Here is a 21,628-nt window from a genome sequence, read left to right on the forward strand (position 1 = left end):
AATCGAAAAAAAAAAACTCCACAATAAGATCCATGGGTATAACCGATTGTCCAAATCCCTCAAGACCCGTGCTGAGGGTTTTGTCCCAAGAGGACAAATTGGATGGCAGTAATTACTCCCTCTGGAGTTTCATGGTCCGAAATCTTTTTGTGGCTAAAGAATTATGGGGTAATGTGTCATGTGAAGATGTACGCCCTATTGGCATAGCACCTAACACACCTGGCCGTGGTGCTCAACAAGCTGCACTACCTACTCCTCCCTCACAGGAGCAAGAGAGATGGGATACTCGCGATGCCCAAGCGATGGCTTTCATTGCTCTGTCAATAAAAGAGATCAATCATACTGCATATCCAAATGTTGTTAGGGTTAGGGTTCCACATAGACAGAGACAAACAAAGAAGCAACATCAGCAGCAAGCATATAGAGAAGATGGTGATTGATGCTCACATAAAGAAGGATTGCATAGAATTGTGTGGAGCTAGTGAGTTGACTCAATATCAAATTACAATAATAATATGGTGGTGTCCTTTCACACCAAATATCCAAGGGGAAAAACCCAAAGGGAAAAAAGGACCCTTGGTTAGTCCATGTTCACATGTGGCACTACTCATAGCATATATGTCAATAAATCGCTCCTTAGTGGCAATGTGAACATGTACAAGATCGGCAACAGATCACTCTCTGTGCCCTTGGGATTTCTATCCGGAGGGGTGTGGTGCTCTCGGGGTGTGCTAGCCCGCGCCGAAAAGTTTGCCTCTATATGGGTGGTGGTTCGTGAACAGATTTGCAACATTGTCCTGTGTAGAGCAGTAAGATAATGAGATCTCCCCTGCATGAATCCTCTCCTTGACATATTGATAATGAATCTCCATGTGCTTAGTATGTGCATGAAACACTCAGTTTCATGCCACGGCTATAGCACTCGAACTGTCAACGAGTATGGGAGTGGCAGTGGCCTGCTTTTTGCTCAACCATGATATGCATGAATGCCCCAAAAAGAAACAATTCCCACCGGTGGATTGCCGTGTATCATAGTCACTAGCCCAGTTGGAATCAATGTAAGCATATAACTGCAAGCTAACCTCCCCGAATATACCAACGCAATATCCAGGGAGCCCGGAAGATAGCAGAAGATCCGCTTCACTGCTTGCCAATGCTTTGTACCTAGGCTGTGCATAAATTTGCTCCCCAAACCGAATATTCGGGCGTGTATTGCATAAGTATATGAGGCAGCCCACTGCTTGGATATAAACACTCATATCAAAAGGCTCTCCAACATCATACATGCTCAATTTCAGCCCTAGCTCCATCGGAGTAGAGATGGGCTTACAATCATGAAACCCAAATTTATGCAACAACTTTTGAATGTACTTTGATTGGTGTACATAAATCCAACATCTGTCTACACAAATTGTATGCCCAAATAATAATGCAACAATCCCAAATCTGTCATCTCAAATGACGTTTGCAATTCATCTTTAAATGCTGAAATTTTCTCAATATCATTCCTAGTTAGCATCATGTCATCCACATAAAGAATGAGCAAAATCAAAGTGCCATCCTCCTCTCTCCTTTCTCCCCTCCCGTGCAGGTTGGTGTTTCCAAGCTTCTAGGGTTTTTGGCTTTATTCGGCAAGCTTCAGCCTATTTTGTTCTTCGCCCTCAGGAGGACTCCATGACAGCCGCTCCATCATCACTGACCGAGGCCGCCGTTGCTTGCATTTCCTTCTCCGAAATGGATCTTTAGGTTCTCGCCACAACTGTTACCTCACTTGAGGCCTCCACCCTGGTCTGCAAGGACAGCTCAGTGATCTTTTACAAGCCAACCTCATTGGCGAACCTACAAAGATCACCGATATTCACCCTTTGGGGCGCATATACTACCAGGTGGAGTTCGACTCACTATCGGCGTCAAACCGAGTCTTGTAGCAGCGTGCATTGCGTACGGCGCGGGCCTTCTTTGCACGGTGGCAGCACGGCTTCGATCCAACGTCTGACCCACTGGCTGGCTTCGGGCTTCCCAGTGACAGTTTTTTTTTTCCCCGAAAAAAGATCCTTTCATTAGTTATAAAAAAACACCCGTTGGGCTACAAAACCTCTCCTGCTCGTAAGTAGGCAGAGCAGAGATCCAATCAAGGCAGCTAGGGAGACTCTCCCTAGGTGCAAAAAAGTACAAATATCAGTACAAAAAACTGAGAGGCTATATCATACAATAGGAGGGGGGGAAATCCAAACAGGTGGCCTGTAGTGCCAGCGGGGGTTACCCGCGTGAAGGGTATAGAAGTGGTGTGAAAGGCCTGGCGCCGCAAGATCGCTGCATCCCGAGTCGCCCCGGATGCGGTCATACTGTCCTCGCAGGGTGTGAATCAGCTCCTGCCAAATCCCCCAAACAGTCTCTACTGGTGGCTCCAGTCTCCCCTCAAAGGTCCTGAAACACCAGGCTCTCCAGGTGAACCAAATGGTGAGGCTGCTGAGAAGCTCCCATCGTAAATCCCTCTCCTGTGTCCAGCCGCGGCGGACGAGAAATCCGGTGAAGGAACAAGGCGAGGCTGGCCCCTAATGAATCTGATGGCCTGGCTGTCCTACTCCATCTTGTATCCCAGAGCAGGCCCTGACGAAGTCGACCAAGTAGCGGCACCCCACGTATACATGCCCTCTGGAGAGAGGGGGGCCAAAATGCGCAGCATCCTCAGCCAAATCTGTTGCGCCTGTTGACAGTCCCATAGGCAGTGTCTCTCTGTCTCCCATGGGTGGCCGCATCGGACGCAAGCCGCCGGAAGACCACTGTAGACAAGCCAGGTGCCAACTGCAGAGCCCCTGTGGGCAACCAACCACTGGAAAGTCGAGATCCTGCGTGCCTGTCGACTAGCCCAGAGCCTGGTCCAGAAATCCTCCAGGAACTCCTGTGAGAGTCCTTGTAGCCGCCAATGCTCCGATGCAGCTGGAGAGACCATCCTCCTCGCAGTCAAAATATGCCTCCCCAACCGAACAGTGTACTGGAAAAAGGTGATCTCTGTGGCCTCGGGGGACGCATAAGGATCATGCCACTCGTACTCGCCAGGGTCCCACTGGAGCCGAGCCAAGGGGTGCGCAGCATATGCCCATATGCGCCAATCAAAGTCCACATCTACAGGGTCTGGATCAATATGCCACTTCCGGGCAACGGCGGCCACTACCCGTATCCTCTGAAAGATGCACTCTGCAACCAAAGGCGACTCCGCCTCCACTCTCTGAAGTCTACCCTTATCCTGGATCTCATAGTAGAGGCATCTACCATCCTCAGTGCAAGCTCTGACAGCAATCAGGATCTCCAACTGTGTAAAGGCTCCCATCCACCGTGGGGCCGCTGGCTCGAAAGGCGTGAACCACTCCTCAGTGAGTGCCCCCTGAATGTCATTCCTCATAATCAGCCCCCCTCTGAAGTGACTCAGCCTCTCCACCTGGATCTCCTCTGGGAGACTGCAGAAGGCCTGCCAATCTACAAAACTGCGTGCTGGGCCTGCCCGCCAATGGTCCCCAAGCTAGACGAGGCCGAGAACCCAGCATATGACCCTGCTCTATGCGTACCGCAGGGCTCCAAATGAGCGGCTGTCTGGCCCGCTCCTCATCACAAGTAGGAGGTCTCTGAGAAAGCCCCAATCTCAACAGCTCCCAAGCTCGCAGGATGCTCAAGGCAAATCTGTCCTCCCATCCCCTACTGAGGCCTGTCCTCCTCATCTCTATGAAGATCCATCATATCTCTGGTGCCCAAGTACCCCCTGCTGGGGGAGCCCTAGCCTGCAATCGCTGAAAAAGAAGCTCCTTCCAAGGCTCAGCGCCTGGAAGCAGCTCCCAAACAATAAGCTTCCCCAATAAGGCTCTGCTCTGATCAACTGGATCTATAATGCCCAAGCCCCCCTGGGCCAGCGGAAGAGTAATAACTGCCCAGGCAACCTTAGCCCGGGCTGACTGTCCATCCCGCCCAGACCAAAGGAAGTTCCTGATCAGCCTCTGTACCTGGCTGATGCAAGAGCTCGAGAAGATCCAGCAAGACGTGATGTACCACATGGTCGCTAAACGCACCTGATTTGTCACCACCACCCTCCCAGCCAAGGATAGCCGAGCTGTACTCCAATACAAAAGCTTCTTCCGAATGCTCAGAAGAAGCGGGGCGATCTGCTGCTCAGGTGACAAATCAAGTCCAATCTGGCAACCCAAATACCACACTGCTGTGCCAGGAGGAATCCATCTAAAACCCGGGTCTGGGCTCCATGCCGGAGCGGGAGCACTACTGATCCAAAAGGCCACTGTCTTGCGCCAATTAATCAATGCTCCCGAAGCTGCACCAAAAACCTGTAGCGACTGCTCTGCCCTCTGAAGATTGGCCTCCTGGCCATGCAAAAACAATCCCGTGTCATCAGCAAACTCAAAATCGAGCATGTCCTCACCCCGGACTGGGAGCTGGAGTCCTCTCAAACCAACCTCCTCTGCTGTCAGATACATGCTCATAGCCTCAGCAAAGAAGAGAAAAAGAAAAGGGGCGAGAGGGCACCCCTGAACGGACTGATCTGGTCAACTCAAAACTCGGCCCCCATCCTCCTGCCATCAACACCTGGTTACGAGCTGTGGAATATAGAGCCGCCACTCCTCGAATCCAAACTGGCTCAAAACCCAGGCGAAGCATGGTGCCCTCTAAGAAACCCCAATCGACTCTGTCGTATGCCTTCTCAAAATCGAGAAGCATCACGACCAGGTCCTCACCGAGAAATCTAGCTCGGGCAGTCGCCTCTCAGAAGGTGAAAATGTTGTCAAGGATACTGCGCAGTGTCTAATCCCGTACATGAGAGACAGATAGATGAAGGGAAGGTCTTACCACTTGCTGAAATGCAAGGGCAGTGTCTAATCCCATGAAAACTGAAAATTAAATTTTTATATTTTGAGTATTTTTCGAAAGTAGAAGACTAAAAATTACATCTAGATATCTTGATTTGATTACTCCAGCTTGAGCAGGTCTTCCCTCTTTCAAAACCATATCTTTGACAGTCTATCCAGAGGGATAAACCATGAATGCTGAAAGTAATCATGAAGCATGAAGAACTTGCTAGAGTCGTGAAAGTGAGTGGGCATTAGGGCCAGGCTGAGGATTGTTAAACGAAGAGCATCCATACCTCGAAATTTGCAGAGCCAGGAGCAGCCTTTATGCTTGGAACAGATCAGCAGGAGAACAAGAGTAGAACAAGACTTTGATGATGTAGCTTAAGGTACAGCCCAAAAGTGAATGCTGAGTGATAGTGATCTTCAGTTGATGCACAGGACCAGTCTACACGAGTGGCAAGGAACAAGAGCCACAAACTGGTAGAGGCTAGTGGTTGCAACCATAAACAAGGACTGAAGCATCAAGACACGACCGGATTCTTCCAACAAATGATCAAGGCTGTAACTGAACTGGATAGCTGAAACAAGGCTGCTGAATATTTTCAACTGCAGGGCGGGGAAGATATTTGAACATGATGATGCCTTCGATGAAGGTCGCCCAGAGTGATGTGCCCCAAACCGTAGAAAAGCTGAGGAGGTAGGTCAGGCGGAGGGGCACCATAGTGCTGCTGTTGGTAGAGGTGCTGCCCACATCCTCGAATCCAGAGGTGAGGGGATCCAGGGAGGAAACCACCACAACAAAGTGTGAGATCCGCTCCGGCCAAGCCAAAAGCCAAGCCAAGCGGATGCACGCTAAAGCTGGGCCAGAAGTTATTGACAAGAAAGAGGGCCGAAATATTGGACTCCCCAGGTAAGAGCTTGTAGGGCGGATCTCAGCCAAAACTGCCACAGTGCCCAAGGAGTGCTGCGCAGATAGAACAAGAGCTCATAGGCAGGTTTTGAGCGCACACAAAGCTGAGTCGACTGCACTAGGCCAGCACAGGAGAGTGGTAGCGGTTGGTGAGGTCGAGACTCGATATGCAGCACGAACAGGCTGGAGTCATGGACGTCACAGCAGAGGAAGGCTCTGATACCATGTTGTAAAAATGGGGGAGAGACAAAGATAAACTGAAACTGAAATGAGAGCAAGACTACAGGAAAACACAAAGCATAGACATACCTTGAGATGAGTGTAGACAAGACACAAGATTGATACTTTCATTGATGTGACACCTACAATATATAGGTGAGAAGTACAAGATTGAGTAGACTGACTTATGGGATAAATGTAGAGGTGCCACATGGCACTAGACTCAAGACACAAAGACTCAACTGAAACTAGACTAGAGAAATAGTACACCTAGTGTGCACTTATTTCCAACAAAGCGCACTGACGCCATGGTGCATCCCATTGTCCACTTGCTCAGGATTGTTGATGTTATGCAGCCATGCATCGGCAAAGTATATGAAGCCATGGACCAGATGATAGAGAGTCTTGAGAAGCTTGAGCCAGACGTAGATAGATATGAGGAGATCCATTCGCTTTGTGTGGCGAGATGGAGTTCATATTCCTCTCCTTTACATGCAGCTCCTTTTATGGTGGACCCAGAATTTCAGGGAAAAGGGCAGGAGGGTGATAAAGAGGTGAGCAACGGTTGGAGACTCATCTTGGATCGCCTCACGCCGCATGCAGAAATCAGGCGCAAAATTAGAGACCAGCTCTCTAATTACAGGGCATTTCAAGGCTCATATGGATGTGCAGATGCGCAGCAGGACAGATTCAAGGTTGGTGCAGCATTATGGTGGGAGGACTTCGGATCAGATGGACCAGAGCTACAACAGTTGGCGATCCGGATCAGAGCAATTATGGTCCTCCTACAGTCACATTTCATCAAAGAAAAGAAATCGGCTTGGGGTGGAAAGAGCTAATGATCTTGTCTTCATTAGCGCAAACTTGCGCATGCTTGGCAAGAGTGCAAGATGCAATGCCGATACTTTTACACAGTGGGAGATGGAACAAGAGGAGGCAGCTACAACTATTGCACAAGAGGGTGGGACAGATGGTTCTCATCATGAGCCTTCATCGGATGACACAACCCCCATCCACACTTCACGCACTCATGATCATGAGGCTAGCACCTCTCTTATTGGGAGCGCAGAGTATGAGAGCGAGTGACTTATATTTTGTATCGCCTAGGCCCCAACATCTTTTGAGTATATCTATTTAATGTTATCAACTTTAAAGTCTTTCTTTTCCGACTTTGCAAGTCTTGACTCTTGACTCTTGCACCTCGTAGCGTAATTTAATTTTAAATGTAATGTGTATCATGATTCATAACTTTTGGAGTTAGAAAGCTTGTTGTTATTGATTGATTAATCTTGATTCTTTACTCCTCTAAAATTAACAATTTTGAGTGCCGTCCCCACCCCCCGTCCTCGTTCCCTACATTTAGCCGTCCACGTCCCCGTCCCCGTTCCCGTCCCCCGTCCCCCGTCCCCGTCCCCTGGTAACTATGGAGGAGACAGGAGCCTCGCCATACACTTGTCTGTCAGAGGAGATTATGCATTATTCTACACTAGGGAAAGTATTTCTTACGGGTGACTTCAATGCCCACACACAGAGCAGACAATGTGAGGTGTATGACTATGATGATGTGATATGCAGCGGAAGTCTTTGTATTGGAAGATCCTCTCACACAAATGCTCACACCGTCTTCTGTATCCTGAGTTTCGTGAGTTTAGCAATCCACTTTAATACTTCAAACTTTAAAGAGATGAGAGAGAGAGAGAGATATGAGAACTGTACACCAGATTGGGTCCCGAATTACCCACTGAAGGGCCCCCTATCCCGATAACGAGATAGTATTTGCTTTATTTCTTTAGAGAGAATGACTGTGGACTGTAGATAAGCCAAACGCAAGATCTCGGAGGATCGGAGAGTGGCTGATCTGTACACTGCTGTAGAAACACCTCAATGACTTGATCTCGAGCCTATGCACTCTTCCCAAGGGCATGAGGAAGGGCTGCACACCTGAGGCTCAAAGAAGAAGAAGGTGGACTGTTCTACACTATGTTAGAATGCTGAAAACACATATGAATGCTATGTTACCTTCACCAGATGACTGCTGCATGTGTGGATGATGCATAGAAGGCTGGACACTGATGCAAACAACAGATTCAGGGCTGGAAACTGCTGTAGACTGAACCTTCAGGGCTGGAAACTGCTGTGGACAGAAACGCTCAAGTGTAGAGGATGCTGTGGACTGAAACGCAGACCTGTAGGGCTGCTGTGGACTGAAACGCATGAGCAAACAGAGGCTTGCAGGCTGCTGCTGCTGTACGGCTGGAACAGAAACACAGACTGCTGTACGGCTGCACAAAAAATGCAGAGAAGCTGCTGATTGCTGGCGTGGAACTGTGCTGAACTGAGGTGCTGAATCTGGGCCTGAACTGAGGCTGAATCAGGGCTGAATGCAGGCGCCTAGGGCTGACTGAAGCTATGGTTCTCAAGGGGCTGGAGAAGAAAGCTTATGGGCTCTAGGGTTGGATTAGTCTTGGGCTGAAAGCAAGGGTGAGGAGAGCTCTTAGCACAATGAAGACTGAATGAGAAAAGAGGCTCTAGGCAAGCCTATTTATACTAACTGGAGGTTGGTCATTTAATAAAGTTAATATTTATAAATGCCCAATAATGCAAATAATGATAAATAAATACTAATAAATATGGAAAAAATACCAGATAAATCCCAGTAAATTCCCTAAGGCTTTGGGGATGTTCTAAATGATGCACAGGCATATGTATGCATATTATGCAAAGATGCAGAGTGCTTTCTGATGCAAACCCTAAGGCTTCTACTGACTCTACATGCATGAATGATTCTCTCCAAGTGGGTTAAGGGACTTGACTGACTGACTGACCCACTAAGGCTGAGGAATGACCTACGTAGCTCGTGCCTGACTTATCCTAGACTGAGGATGTACAATGGGGTCACGGCGTACGACAATTATCATCCTATTGGGTTCTAAAACTGTACAACTGCTGCACTTCTGATGATGAGCCATCTTGTCACCATGCACTGAGTGCAGAGTGCATGTGACATTCCCTCCTGATTAGCTTGCCGGCAGGTTCATGGCTTTCAAGTAGTCCGCCAATAACTGGGGGTACTCATGGAAGAACTCCTCGTCAAGCCATACGGCTTCGTGGGTGCCTCGATCTCGGAATTTCGTATAGAACTGACGAATCCGTCGACCGGAACCATGCTTCCATCGATGAAGAAGGATCTGCTCGGGCTCAATAACTTCTGCCTCGTCTACCACGTCTGGCTGTTGTTCATCTGAAACATCAAACACTTCTGGACCAACATATGGTTTTAGCCAAGAAACATGGAAAACATCATGCATTGTCCAACTGGCAGGCAACTTTAACTTCATTGAGACATCACTTATCTTCTTAACTATTGGAAAAGGGCCAAAACTACGGAATGAAAGCTTGGGACAACGTTTGCCCACTTGTTTCAATCTCTACTTCATGATACGCAAATAGACCCAATCCCCTTCCTTGAAGTGGACATCTGAAACGAGACCCAAGCAGGGGTCACCCCTTCCTGGACTCACTTCTCCAGTTAGCACTTTAATATACACTCTTAAAAGACAATAGCACAAGACAAAATAGCAAAAAGTAATTAACAACTCTGAGCATAGATAGATGACACCACACTGAGGCCGGAACGGCCGGCCCCCCCCCAAGGAAATAGTATTATTACTTGGGAGAATTTGTTACAAGTACACGGGCCCAAGGCCAGATTTCCAATAAGCAATGCACAATGAAAACAAAGTATCAAACCCAAACATGTTTGTTGATGCCGAGTCTGAAGTCACCAAGGGCTGCCCCGTCCATAGCACCTTCCAGAGTCACACTTCGCGTGCAATCCACCCGTCCCTGGCACTACGGATCACGCCGTGCCAGTCCTAGCGATGGGGCACCCTCACGGAGTTGACTCGGTGAATGGAAGAGGAGTCCAGACATAGGAGAGCAGGAGAATTCCTCATTCTTCGCGATGAAAATCTTCTGGAGCCACCGTACCTGCTGTTGTACCTGCTGTACCTGCTGTACGACCAGAATCAGCAATTAATGAAGGTACTGTACCTGCTGTACCTGCTGTACCTGCTGGTGTACTTGCTGTACCTGCTGTACGACCAGAATCAGCAATTAATGAAGGTACTGTACCTGCTGGTGTACCTGCTGTACCTGCTGTACGACCAGAATCAGCAATTAATGAAGGTACTGTACCTGCTGTACCTGCTGGTGTACCTGCTGTACCTGCTGGTGTACCTGCTGTACCTGCTGTACGACCAGAATCAGCAATTAATGAAGGTACTGTACCTGCTGTACCTGCTGTACCTGCTGGTGTACCTGCTGTACCTGCTGTACGACCAGAATCAGCAATTAATGAAGGTACTATACCTGCTGTTGTACCTGCTGTACGACCAGTTTCATGAGAACAATGAGTGCTCCAGCCTGTTTTCTCTAAATCCCAGCCAACAATTGTGTTTTCCTTCCTCCAAAATGCAAGGGAGAGGGCTGGAAGTGAGGCGCCTTCCTCCCATGCAAAAGATTGGGTGTGGTAGGTGGGGTAGGTGGCCAACCCCCACCCCACATGCTATAAAAGGGTGCCCAGGCCAAAAGAGGGTGCCCACACTTATAAAGTGTCCACCTACTTTTAATGAAGTATGAAACCTGTAAGTTATAAGGCTTATAACTTAAAACTCTTATTTAAATAAGGATTTCCCACCTGTTCACACGCCACAAAACCTGTCAGAAGACAAGGCATTCCACGGCTCACGGGAGGGCGTCCCCGACCCCTGAGCTAGACACACATGTCAGGCATGCAAACGAAACCAGTTCACGCGAAAACATTTCAAAGGCAGGCAAACATGAGTGCACAATGCAACATTGTTAAAGGATAATCTCCGTTCATGTACTTGCACAATACTTGACATTTCCGGGCACAAACAGGCCCACCGGAAAGTCAATTCCAGGTACACACACACAGTGTACAATCCACCCGTCCCTGGCACTACGAATCACGCCGTGCCAGTCCTAGCGGTGGTAATCCAGAAACATACACCGTGTGCAATCCACCCGTCCCTGGCACTACGAATCACGCCGTGCCAGTCCTAGCGATGGAGCACCACTACGGAGTATGCTCATCCAGAGCCCAAAGCTCACACAAGAAGATAAGAGGACCATTAGATAGCTCAATGGTGACATCTCCCCATCTTCTAAACAGTTGTCCGCAACTGAAAAGCTTCCAAATAGTCATGGAGAAGCTGCGGATAATCTTTGAAATAGTCCTCATCAACCCACTTAGCATCAATGGGGAGATAGTTCTTGAACTTCACCAAATAGCGTCTTACAAGCTTGCCTGCAGATAGCTTACGCTCTTTATGAAACACAATCTGCTCTGGTTGCAAAATCTCTTCCAACTCATCCACTTCTGGTGGATCCTCAATGATAGGAAGACTTGGTTCCGGACCCACATACTTTCGTAAGAGGCTAACATGGAAAGCATTATGTATCTTCCAATGAGATGGCAATGCTAAACGAAAAGCAACTTCATTGATCTGCTCAATGACCTTGAAAGGCCCATAATACCTGGATGAGAGCTTGGGAAACATCCTCTCCTTACCAGATCTCTTACGGAGTCTAGCTTTTTCGAATTTCAGCAATACCCAATCATTTACCTTGACATCCAAATGCTTTCTATGCTTGTCTGCAGCCTTCTTATGCTTCTCTTGAGAACGGGCTATGGCTGTCCGTACCTGTGCAAAGGCAACATCCAAGTCCCTGACAAAGTCATCAGCAGCAAAAATCTCATCCTTAGTACGTAGGATGGGAGGCAATACCACTTTGCCATAAACTATCTCAAAGGGAGCCTTCCCAGTAGAAGCATGCACCGTGTTATTGTATGCAAACTCCACAAGTGGCAAATACTTTTCCCACAAAGTCTTTTGATCAGCTACATAGCATTTGAGAAGGTCCAATACGGCTGAATTTGCTGCTTCACTTTGACCATCGGTTTGAGGATGAAAAGCGGATGAAAAATTCAGCTTTGTGCCCATATTGTCAAAAAGTGCTCTCCAGAAGAGACTGGTAGTTCGAGGATCACGGTCACCCACAATAGATTTAGGCATACCATGATGCTTGAATACCTGTGATAAGAAAACTTTTGCCATATGATCTGCCTTGATCGTTTTCTTGACCGGCAAGAAATGAGCTTGCTTGCTAAACCGATCAATGATAGTCCATATAGCATCATTACCTTGCTGAGTGCGAGGCAAATCCATGATGAAATCCATAGCTATACTCTCCCATGGCTGCGAGGGAATAGGCAATGGTAGAAGCAATCCCGGGGACTTCTGACGATCAAACTTGACCTTTTGGCAAATGAGGCAAGCACGTACATAAGCCTCAATGTCCTTCCTCATCCCTGGCCAAAAGAAGTAGCGTTCAACCATATGAGTAGTAGGTAGAATACCTCTATGTCCTGCATACGGTGGAGCATGACATTCTTCCAACACTTTTTGCCTCAAATCTGTGAGCACACAAAGGCAATTATCTTTAAGGAGATACCCATCTTTGATCACATATGATGCATGAGTATGACCAGCCACCAAATCAGCCCATAAATCTGAAAAATCAGCATCTATATGGTACTTATTTTGCATAGACGACAAGTCTCCATGAGAGGCAATTGAGATAGAAGCTACATACGGCTTTCGAGACAATGCATCGGCCACCACATTCTTCTTTCCCGGTGTATGCACAATCTGAAAATGAAACATAGAGAGGAAATTTGCCATCCGCATATGCTTCTCTGAGAGCTTAGTTTGTGTGAGAAAATATCGTAAGCTTTGGTTGTCGGTCTTCACCATAAACTCTGCACCCAAAAGATAGTGCTTCCAAATGGTCAATGCATGAATCACTGCCAATAGCTCCTTCTCATAGATCCCCAAAGAAAGCTCCGTATCACGCAAACGGCGGCTCTCAAATGCCACGGGGTGTCCTTCCTGGTTTAGGACAGCACCTAAACAATCTCCACAAGCATCACATTCCACAAAGAATGGCTTGTGCAAGTCAGGAATGATCAACACGGGCCCAGATATGATTGCGTCCTTTAGTGAATAGAAAGCTTTGCTTTCCAATGAAGTCCACTGAAAGGAGACTTTCTTCTTTGTCAACTGATGAAGAGGGGCAGCTATCAAAGCAAAATGCCATATGAACCGTCTATAGTATGAGCATAACCCAAGAAAACTACGAACCTCATGCACTGACTTGAGTTCAGGCCAATTCTTGATAGCCTCAATCTTGGCGGGATCCATTCGTATGCCATCTTGAGAAACAATATGCCCAAGATAATGAATTTCGGAGAGGAAGAACTCACTCTTCTTAGCATTGATGTGAAGTCTATGCTTTCGGAGTTCTTCAAAGACTATGGCCAAATGCTTTCTGTGCTCTTCTTCACTCTTGGAATAAACCAAGATGTCATCGAAGAAAACTCCAGTGAACGATCGATGATCTCTAAAAATCCTGTCCATCATACGGTTAAAAGTGGCAGGAGCATTTGTAAGACCGAAAGGCATAACAAGATACTCGTACAAACCAAATGCTGTCCTGAAAGCGGTCTTATGCACATCCTCTGGTACTACCCGTACTTGATGATATCCACTCTTCAAATCAATTCGGCTGAAATATGCCGAGCCATCCAATCTATCCAAAATATCATCAATACGAGGAATAGGAAACCTATTCTTGATGGTTAGTTTATTTAGAGCCCGATAATCCACACACATACGATAAGAGAGATCCTTCTTCTGCACTAGAAGTACGGGAGAGCAATACGGTGAAGAGCTAGGGCGGATCAAACCTTTTTGCATGAGCTCATTGACTTGCTTCATGATCTCCTCCTGCTGTGATGCACTCACACGGTATGCCGGCCTATTTGGTGGAGAACTGCCAGGCACAAGGTCTATACGATGATCCTCCGGCCGTGGTGGTGGTAGCTCCCCTGGAAGTGAATCTGTAAAGCAATCTTCATATTGTTTCAAAAATTCCAGCCTATCACATGTGAGAGAATCAAGAGAATGATCAACATGGTCTACTCTATCACGAACAAAAATCATGTACGAGCAAAGACCCTTTCTCATGGCTTTATTTATTTGAATGTGGGATACAATAGGGATAGAATTCCCTTCCACACCGGCATCAATAACATGCTCTTTGCCCCTATGCATAAATGTGATCCGGTTGGTCTTGTAAGCCTTGCGAGGATCAAGACGGGAGTGCCAAGGCTTTCCAAGCAATACATCACACCCATTTAATGGTGCAATGAGGAAGTTCTCATGGTCCAAATATCCCTGAATATGCATGCGAAGCTTGCCAATAAGGGGTGTGACCTTGACTTGCTTGCCAACAAATGCACTTCCGGCCTCAATCTCCGGTCCCATGTCATCCACACTAATGCCCAATGCTGTAGCCATTTCCAATGATATGAAGTTGTCCGTGGCACAATCATCAAACATAAATAATGCAGGTTGATCTTTGAGCTGTCCCCATGCCTTGCATACCATCCTATCCAAAGCATCATGGGCTGTCCCCCCTTGTACATCGGGCACCATATGCACATTAACCTTGGTTTCCTTTGCATCCTCTTTGCCTGCTTTCTTTGGGCATTGCCGGACCATGTGATCTTTACTACCACAAGAAAAACACTTACCGTCACGTATATATTGCACCCTTTGTTCCGGAGTAAGTCCATAGTTAGGCCTTTTGTTGGGACGCTTCTTCTCTGAGGTACTTTCAGCTTTTGGAGCTCCCTTAACTTCATTGGAGTCCCTTTTTGGTGGCTGTCCACCCTTATGCAGATTTGGGACAGCCTTGTCCTTCCCCTTTTGAGCATGTCCATCTCTATAATTTTGCTTCAGCTTTTGCTCCAATTGTTCGGTGGCCAAAGCAGCTGAAATGAGCTGTTGTAGAGTGTGGTTTGGGTACAACTCCAAGCCCGATTGGTAAACCGGTTGGAGTCCCGATTCAAACTTTCTCTTGCGTTCCTCATCATTTACCTGCATAATAGGGGAAACTTCCAAGAGTGTTTTCCAAAACTTGGATACATAAGCATGAACTGACTCACCTTCATTCTGCTTAACCCAATCCCACTTCTTGCGGATGTTCTTCTTGGCATTAGGGGGTAAGAATTGGGCATAGAATCTAGTTTTGAATTCAGCCCAAGTGTCCACGGGAGTGCCTGAGAGCTTTTCTGCAAGCCACCAATGAGCGGCCGTGCCCTTCAAGAACATGCTGGCATGCCTCACCTTGGACTTTTCTGAAAAATCCTCATCACTAAAAGCAATGTCAAATTGGGAAACAAATGACATAACCTTGGAAGCATCAAACTCACCATGATATGTCTCGAACTTGACGGATTTGTCCCCGGCTTTGAATTCCTTTTGCTTATGAACATGATGCTCATAATCCCCATGAGTCCTCTTGATTCCACGTTCATGTGGATCAGCCCTGGCATCCATAGATGCTCCTGCATACCTAGGTGGCATACGTGGACGTGAACCATGTGCTGTACCTGCATGCATGTGTGTAGCCCCACCACTTTCTCTTGCAGCATAAGCATGATCCGGAGAGGATGTGGAGATGGGAGCATGAAGAAATGGCTCTTCATGGGAGAGTTCAACAGGTAAAGTAGTAGTACGGGGATGTCGGTGCTCTCTAAGCCCATGAGAAACCTGCAATGATGAAGAATGAGGCTTGTAACGATCATCTCTAGAAGTAATGTTACCTTCATAGGCATGGCTATGCCTCCCATGTAAGGTAGAATCACGTCGGGATGTAATGGAAGGCTCCTCTTTGTGGACAGCAGATTTCAGCTTTGGAGAGGCTATCCCAGGCATGTCCACCAATGGAGATCTCTTTATAACAAGCTCCCCATCCTGGCCCTGCAATACATCACCCTTATCCACTAAGAATGAAAGAGCTAACTCACGAGGTTTCAGCCCTGATCCACGAGCCAAAGCCTCAAAGTCTTGAAAGACGGTTGCCTCCTTTTTCTTTGCATCTAGCACTTGTTGAATGTGTGGGTCCTCACGTAGGCTGGCCAATTCCATCTCCCTAGCATGGAGAAGCTCTCGCATACGCTGAATTTCTGCATTCATGGCACTTTGCTCTTGCTCTTGCTCCTGCATTTTCTCCTTGCCACGGGACGGCTGTCCCAACCATACATGATCACGGGCATAAGGCATCCGTCCACTTGTTTGTGTTCCACTGGAGTGCCCCTTTGAATTTGGCACTTCCTTGCTACTTGCTTGGCTAGCCATAATAAGAGTAAAGTCACTAATGGAGAGTGGTCAGGAAGCCTTTGGATCGTCTCCCAATGTAGAAAAAGGAAGATCCGTGCTCTGATACCACTGAAACGAGACCCAAGCAGGGGTCACCCCTTCCTGGACTCACTTCTCCAGTTAGCACTTTAATATACACTCTTAAAAGACAATAGCACAAGACAAAATAGCAAAAAGTAATTAACAACTCTGAGCATAGATAGATGACACCACACTGAGGCCGGAACGGCCGGCCCCCCCCCAAGGAAATAGTATTATTACTTGGGAGAATTTGTTACAAGTACACGGGCCCAAGGCCAGATTTCCAATAAGCAATGCACAATGAAAACAAAGTATCAAACCCAAACATGTTTGTTGATGCCGAGTCTGAAGTCACCAAGGGCTGCCCCGTCCATAGCACCTTCCAGAGTCACACTTCGCGTGCAATCCACCCGTCCCTGGCACTACGGATCACGCCGTGCCAGTCCTAGCGATGGGGCACCCTCACGGAGTTGACTCGGTGAATGGAAGAGGAGTCCAGACATAGGAGAGCAGGAGAATTCCTCATTCTTCGCGATGAAAATCTTCTGGAGCCACCGTACCTGCTGTTGTACCTGCTGTACCTGCTGTACGACCAGAATCAGCAATTAATGAAGGTACTGTACCTGCTGTACCTGCTGTACCTGCTGGTGTACCTGCTGTACGACCAGAATCAGCAATTAATGAAGGTACTGTACCTGCTGGTGTACCTGCTGTACCTGCTGTACGACCAGAATCAGCAATTAATGAAGGTATTGTACCTGCTGTACCTGCTGTACCTGCTGGTGTACCTGCTGTACCTGTTGTACGACCAGAATCAGCAATTAATGAAGGTACTGTACCTGCTGTACCTGGTGTACCTGCTGTACCTGCTGTACGACCAGAATCAGCAATTAATGAAGGTACTGTACCTGCTGTTGTACCTGCTGTACGACCAGTTTCATGAGAACAATGAGTGCTCCAGCCTGTTTTCTCTAAATCCCAGCCAACAATTGTGTTTTCCTTCCTCCAAAATGCAAGGGAGAGGGCTGGAAGTGAGGCGTCTTCCTCCCATGCAAAAGATTGGGTGTGGTAGGTGGGGTAGGTGGCCAACCCCCACCCCACATGCTATAAAAGGGTGCCCAGGCCAAAAGAGGGTGCCCACACTTATAAAGTGTCCACCTACTTTTAATGAAGTATGAAACCTGTAAGTTATAAGGCTTATAACTTAAAACTCTTATTTAAATAAGGATTTCCCACCTGTTCACACGCCACAAAACCTGTCAGAAGACAAGGCATTCCACGGCTCACGGGAGGGCGTCCCCGACCCCTGAGCTAGACACACATGTCAGGCATGCAAACGAAACCAGTTCACGCGAAAACATTTCAAAGGCAGGCAAACATGAGTGCACAATGCAACATTGTTAAAGGATAATCTCCGTTCATGTACTTGCACAATACTTGACATTTCCGGGCACAAACAGGCCCACCGGAAAGTCAATTCCAGGTACACACACACAGTGTACAATCCACCCGTCCCTGGCACTACGAATCACGCCGTGCCAGTCCTAGCGGTGGTAATCCAGAAACATACACCGTGTGCAATCCACCCGTCCCTGGCACTACGAATCACGCCGTGCCAGTCCTAGCGATGGAGCACCACTACGGAGTATGCTCATCCAGAGCCCAAAGCTCACACAAGAAGATAAGAGGACCATTAGATAGCTCAATGGTGACAACATCTCGTCTAGACTTATTTGCCTGTCTGCTATATGCTTCCTGAGCTTTGGTCAAGCGGTCCTTGACTGACTCAATGATCTCGGAAAATGCTTCCGTGGTTTTATTAGCCTCTAAAGATGGAGACACCATTCTCGTCAAAAGAGAAGAAAAACGGCGACCAAAGGCTGCTTCATATGGAGTCCGTCCGACACTGGATGAATGAGTGTCGTTCAAGATAGCTTGGACCAACGGAAGATAGTGCTCCCATTTGGACTGCTGGTCATGACAATATGACTTGAGGACATCAAAGGCCAACTGATTATAAATTTCTGTCTGGCCATCTGTCTGGGAATGGAATGCACTAGACAACTGCAATTTAGTTCAAAGTTTTCAAATAATGCCCTCCAGAAATGCGAGGTAAACTTGGAATCCCTGTCTGATGTTATGGTGCTAGGCAAACCACAAATTGGATACCAATGCTTGAGAAACAGACAGGCTACGTCCTCGGCGGCTGTGGCCGTATGCTTGCATGGGATGAGCATGCAGAACTTACTAAAGCGATCCACAATGGTAAAACACTGAGTGTTACGGGATCCAGTGGATGCTGGTAGAGGCCCTACAAAGTCCATAGATATGTCGATGAAAGGTCCGTCGAGGATAGGCAAAGGTTGAAGTAAACCTGCCTTCTTTGTGTGGGGAACCTTGACTTTTTGACAAATCTTACAGGCTTGTACATGTGCATAGACATCACGCCTCATCTTTGGCCAATAAAAGGACCGTTCTAATTTCTCGAGGGTGCTGTTGATACCCCTATGTCCTCCAACTAAGGAGTCATGGGCATCGTGGAGAAGAGCGGAACGCTTTTCCCGAGTAACACAGAGACGGTTCCTGTAGAACAACCAACCGTTCTGTACTGAATAGTGGCCAGGCTCAGAAGTGAGAGCCAAACTATACTGAGTACCAAACTCAGGGGAGTCGACATATTGGTCTTTCATACTATCCAAGTCCTTCCCCGTGATTTCGAGAATGGTAGCTTCTTGGACTGCCTGGATGCTGGACTTTCGACTGAGAGCATCTACTACTGGGTTATGCTTACCAGGGATGTATTCAATCATACCTCCAAACTGTTGGAAGATTTGACTCCACCTGGCCTGTCGATCACTCCACTGGGCACTTGGCATAGTCTGAAGCCACTTAAGTGCTTGGTGGTCTGTTTTCATTGTGAAAGCTTGTCCATAAAGAAAAGGCTTCCAATGTTTGAGCGTTGTGATCACACCCAAAAGCTCTTTGTCATATACCGAATAATTCTTTTCGGCGACATCCAACTTTCTACTGTAATATGCCACGGGTCTATTGTCCTGCTGGAGGACTGCACCTATGGCTACATTGCTGGCATCGGTGATGACCTCGAAAGGTTCGTCCCATGATGCTAACTTTAATACAGGTGCTTCTGAGGCAGCTTTCTGGAGTGCACGGAATGCATCAAGTGCCTTACCTATAAAACTGAGACTTTCTACTTGCGAGTCTTCACCCCCTTGAGCAAGTCGGTAAGAGGTGCTGCAAGGTTGGAAAACTGATGGACATGTGTGCTATAGGCCTGACAAAGACCTACGAATGAACGGATTTCTTGGGCGGTCTTAGGAATATCCCAATCTAAGATCTCCTGAACCTTTGATGGGTCCAGTCTTATCCCATCGGAACCGATGATGTAGCCCAAATACTGAACTTCCTTAACACCAAAGATAGACTTTTTGGCGTTTATGTAGAGCTGATCATCTCGCAAAAGTTGCAAGACTTTCTCCACATCTTTCTCATGCTGCTCCACAGTGACTGAGAAGACTAGTATGTCATCAAGGAATATGAAAACACACTTTCCAATGTGGACTGCGAAAATCCTAGACATCATCTTATTGAACGTTGCGGGTGCATTTGTAAGCCCAAAAGGCATGACTACAAACTCATAGTGACCACGCTCTGTCCTGAAAGCTGTTTTTGGAATGTCAGCTTCAAAAATGCGGACCTGATGGTAACCACTCTTGAGGTCGATCTTAGTGAAAAACTTAGCACCGTCTAAACGCTCCAAAATGTACTCTATCCTGGGCATAGGAAACTTATTCTTGATAGTGAGTTTGTTTAATGCCCTGTAGTCTACACAAAGGCGTGCAGACTTGTCCTTCTTTTGGACAAATAGGATAGGTGCAGCAAATGGGGAGAAAGAAGGCCGAATGAATCCGGCTCGGAGAAGCTCAGATAACTGCTTTTCCAACTCGCCCTCTAAAGTCTTGGAAAGACGATAGGGAAACCTGCTAGGAGGATCTGATCCAGGGACCAAATCAATGTGATGGTCCTCAAGGCGAGAGGGTGGGAGACTGGGCGGGAGATCGTCCCTAAGCATAATGTCCTGGTGTCTGGATAGGAGGTCTGCTAACTGAGGGACTAAAGATGTAATGGATGCTACTAATGAGGGAGGGGCTGTTTGAGCACGAACATAAAGGAGTGCTCCTTCTGCTCCCTTGCGGATAGCTCGTCTGGCCTGGAGATGTGAAATCAATGGGATGCCAAGAATGCTTCTATCCCCCCGAATCATGACAGGCTCAGGAAAACCTTTACAAATAGTAAAAGTGTCCTGCCCCCAATTGGGAATAGGCTCATACTGACGGAACCACTGAATTCCTAAGATCATGTCCCACCCCAACAAAGGTGAGATGATGAAATCTCGTTGAAATGAGGCCTTCTGAACTTCAAAGGCAAACTGCTGTGCCTTCTGGGAAATGTGGGTGCGAAGACCAGGTGTAAACCCGTCCACATCCAGATGATATGGGACTAATGTGCAGTTCAATTTATTAGCCAACTGGGGAGAGATGGCGTCTTCAAAACTACCCATATCGAAAAGGACTACAAATTGTCGGCCCTGGGCAGAGCCATAAGCTCGGATGAGGCTCTTCTGAGCAGCATCGCTCTCACCCTCCTGCTTAGCATCAAATACCACGGATGGTATAGGATGCATGGAAGGTAAAAGTTGGACTGCATTTGAGGTAGTAGGCGGGGCTGGAGGAGCTGGGGAGGTTGTGGCAACTGTGGCAGAAGGAGCTTTGGCAGCTTGTGCCGCTTGCCATTTTTGGCAATCCTTCTTACCATGCCCTATAATATGACAGAAAAAACATCTATTTTCTGACTGGTACTTCTTTTGCTCCTCTGGAGGAAGATAACCTCCAGTAATGCCTGCTTTAGCCTTTTCATCATGGGTTTTCTTAGGTTCTTTATCCTTCTTACCCCCTGAACTGGAGCTATTACTGCTGTCCTTCTTGGCATCTTTAGAAGATGCGTTACCTTTCCCTGTCTGTGCAGCTGATTGCTGCTGCTGGGGTTTGGTACTGGACTCAGATGCTTGCTTGGGCTTGCCCCCGTTGAGCTTCATTTCTTCATTCTGAGCGAGAGTCAGAGCCCGGTCATATGTACTTGGTTCAAAGTTACGAACTGTGAACCGAATGTTGGAGTCCAATCCACGAATGAATTGCTCCATCTTGGCCTGCTTAGATAACCCTAACTGCTGTGCTAAAGTAATAACCTTACCGGAAAACTGAAGCACTGGGGATCCGTTCTGTCTGAGTCCATAG

At 47.4% G+C, this 21,628-nt stretch overlaps 1 protein-coding gene and 1 long non-coding RNA gene across 19 annotated transcripts in view; one reads left to right on the forward strand and one right to left on the reverse strand.

Annotated features, from left to right (window-relative positions):
* LOC147614575 (uncharacterized) overlaps positions 1-21,628 on the forward strand; it is a 298,802-nt gene that overhangs the window by 141,392 nt on the left and 135,782 nt on the right. The gene's annotated exons all lie outside the window — the stretch shown is intronic.
* LOC147614576 (TMV resistance protein N-like) overlaps positions 1-21,628 on the reverse strand; it is a 49,121-nt gene that overhangs the window by 17,473 nt on the left and 10,020 nt on the right. The window lies entirely within an intron of this gene.

The sequence above is a fragment of the Cibotium barometz genome, chromosome 41 (assembly GCF_041138505.1).
Source record: "Cibotium barometz isolate CiBa-2024 chromosome 41, ASM4113850v1, whole genome shotgun sequence".
Lineage (NCBI taxonomy): Eukaryota > Viridiplantae > Streptophyta > Polypodiopsida > Cyatheales > Cibotiaceae > Cibotium > Cibotium barometz.